The sequence below is a fragment of the Nannospalax galili genome, unplaced genomic scaffold (assembly GCF_000622305.1).
Source record: "Nannospalax galili isolate Female #2095 unplaced genomic scaffold, S.galili_v1.0 C49775440, whole genome shotgun sequence".
NCBI lineage: Eukaryota > Metazoa > Chordata > Mammalia > Rodentia > Spalacidae > Nannospalax > Nannospalax galili.
Genome location: NW_008481076.1, coordinates 1 through 2,928, shown reverse-complemented (window position 1 = coordinate 2,928; position 2,928 = coordinate 1). Strand labels below are relative to the sequence as shown.

General features: G+C 39.3%; 1 long non-coding RNA gene across 1 annotated transcript; it reads left to right on the top strand.

Annotated features, from left to right (window-relative positions):
- Positions 1-730: 730 nt before the first annotated feature.
- Positions 731-2,097, top strand: LOC103728568. The gene is made up of 3 exons (XR_607032.3): positions 731-841; positions 1,158-1,284; positions 2,076-2,097. It is a non-coding gene; the product is annotated as an uncharacterized LOC103728568 (long non-coding RNA).
- Positions 2,098-2,928: the final 831 nt, after the last annotated feature.

Here is a 2,928-nt window from a genome sequence, read left to right as displayed (position 1 = left end):
AAGTATGATAGTTTGATTTTCAGAATTTTAAAAAAGAACCATTAAAATAGGAAGAAGACAAAGAAAATGTTCACCTCTGGTCTTTCTAGGAAGACGTCCAGATTTCCACCCTTACCTTACGTAGGTGATTGCCCTCTGAGCACCTCAAAGGGACATGTGAATCACCTATGATGCTTACTTTAAAAAAGTAGTGTTTATCGGGAAGTGTATCGCTAAGATGTACAAAAGAATTACCTTGTTTGAGTTATTTCTATGGACTCAGTTTTAAAAAGAAGAAACTAAGAGCTGATTCTGAGCAGATACTTATCACACAGCAGCTGAATGCCAGCCACTGATGTAGGTTCTAGGTGTACAGAGGAGAAGATGACTGAAATTAAGCATGTAATCTTGAGGTGCCGAGTTACAAGAAAGGGAGCACAAGTTTCCATGGGTAGTGTCTCCAAGAGGAGGGGCTGGGGGCAGAGGTGAGGCTAGGAGGAGCCAAAGGTAATGCCAGAGAGAGAGGGAAGGGCCAGAGCACAGAGTGGAATACCATCTTGTGAGCATCTGGGTTCTCTTAAATGTATTCGATGTTCAAATCTATTAAAAGATAATTGATCCACTTTTTTTTCATTTTAATGTTGAGCTTTTATTTAGTCTGAGAACATTTGTTAACGAGAGATGATCTAATGGTTAGATATTTGAAATCTCACAGAGTGGACTTTCCAGTTGTCTTCTCATAACTCAATGTGTGTATTCTTGTTAAATTTTAAAGACACTGGTGAAGACCTTCGAAGTGTGCGATCTTCCTGTTCGAGCTGCAAAGTTTGTTGCAAGGAAGAACTGGGTGGTGACAGGAGCAGTAAGTAACTGAGTGTCAAATCCTGTCCTCTGCATTGGTCAGAGGTTATATATTATTTCTTCATAGACCCACAGCTGCCTGGAACTTGCTTGTAGACCAAATCTTACAGAGATTTGCCTGCCTCTGTCTCTTGAGTGCTGGCTTTAAAGGTGTGTGCTGCCATGCCCGGCTCAGTTGCAGAATTTTTATTCCTCATTTGTTTAATTAATTAGGTACAGTGTTTTGGAGCATGGATGTTATTTTTTTGAGCCTATAATGTAGATATTCATGCATTTTTACTTCATAACAGTGATGCTTTTAAATTTTCCATTGCTAGGATGATATGCAGATTAGGGTGTTCAATTACAACACCCTAGAGAGAGTTCATATGTTTGAGGCACACTCCGACTACATTCGCTGTATTGCTGTGCATCCAACCCAGCCATTCATTCTGACGAGCAGTGGTAAGACATGACCTCTTTTGATCCTGCGCATCTCTGGATAATTTATTTTCATCCAGTGAGATGTGCTATTCTTTAACTTCTGTTATAAGTAGAACTCAAATTCTAAGCAGCTTTTAAAACATTTAGATCCATTGCTATGCTATTGATGCTGCTTACTTTTGTATTTTAATGAAATAGCATATGTATTTAGGATTATATAGCAATTCCTGTCAGGGAAAACCTGAAGTTCTAGATGTTTAAACATCTGCTGAACAGAAAGCTCATTAGCATCCTGATGAGTTGTTGGCAGATTGCCACAGAGCCTGGTTGGGTGTGTCTTTCTGTTCAGACCAGCTCTCCTTGGTGTCCTATAAAACAGTGCACCTTGGGGAAGGCAGGTAGAATGAGCAGTTCTGTGTTGGTAGGAGGTCCTTGAAATGTTTTAAGAGTAAAACCTGAGAGCTTTTGTAAAACTCATTTCATGTGTGCAAATGCCACTTCTTCCCATAGTCGTTCCTGTCATTCAGTCATACTGTAGTCAGATTTCTAGTACTCTTGTCATTCTTTGAAGTTCACTGAGTTAGCATTTTTTTTATATTTGATCTGTTGGTATATTTTATGTGTTTCATCACTGCTATGTAGAGTTAAGTTTGTTTCTAGGATGAAGAATTTGAAGACATTTTAGTATTGGATCCATGTCTTAATAATGGGTTGTGTGAATTGTGTTATATTTGCTGTCTTAGGAGACGCAAAGGCTGTCTTACTGTAATATTCTTAAAAATTGCAACTGACGTAACTTTCTTTTGGCTTAGATGACATGCTTATTAAACTCTGGGACTGGGATAAAAAATGGTCTTGTTCACAAGTGTTTGAAGGACACACGCATTATGTTATGCAGATTGTGATAAACCCCAAAGATAACAATCAGTTTGCCAGTGCATCTTTGGACAGGACCATCAAGGTAGGGTGTGCGCTCTTTCTCTTGGTCATTCTTGGTAGTGAAATGCAGGAGTAGGGTGCTTTACTCCTGGCTGGCCAGATCCAGCCTTACAAGTTTGTTCCAGAAGCTCGTTTTGAAGTCAAATAGGACTTCTCATTTTGATCCAGAAGGCATGTTCTGTCTAGACTATTGTAGAACTCAGTGCTCTTTCAGAAAGAACATTTTACCATGTGGAAGCAACAGGTGTAAAATTGTGTTATACTCTAGGATCTCAGAATAAGAAACTTTACCATCTTTTATAGGTTCCACTTTTTTTGTGTCCTTTTATTAATGGTTGACCTTTTCTTGTCATTATGCCTGCTTAATATTTAAATAAATTCTTTTTGCTTCCATTTCCCCTTTTTTACTGTTTGTCCTTTATTGCCAACTGCCTTTCTCCATATGTGCCACCTTGTTAGTTCCCTCTCTGAGAATAAGCTATAGATGCCCAAGAGTAGAATACAGGATTGCCCAGGCTAGCCTGGCTAATGAGATCACCAGTGTTACCTTGACCTGCTCACTGTCCTCTAGAAATGTCACAAACGTTCATAGAACCTTGCCTTAACTAGCTCTTCCCTCTTACTGCAAGTCTTTCGTATTTATCTGGACACCTGCACAGCTTTTCAAGGGTTAACCCAAATACTCTAAGAAAGCTTGTCATTCACCCCTGGTTCTAGACGGAGCTG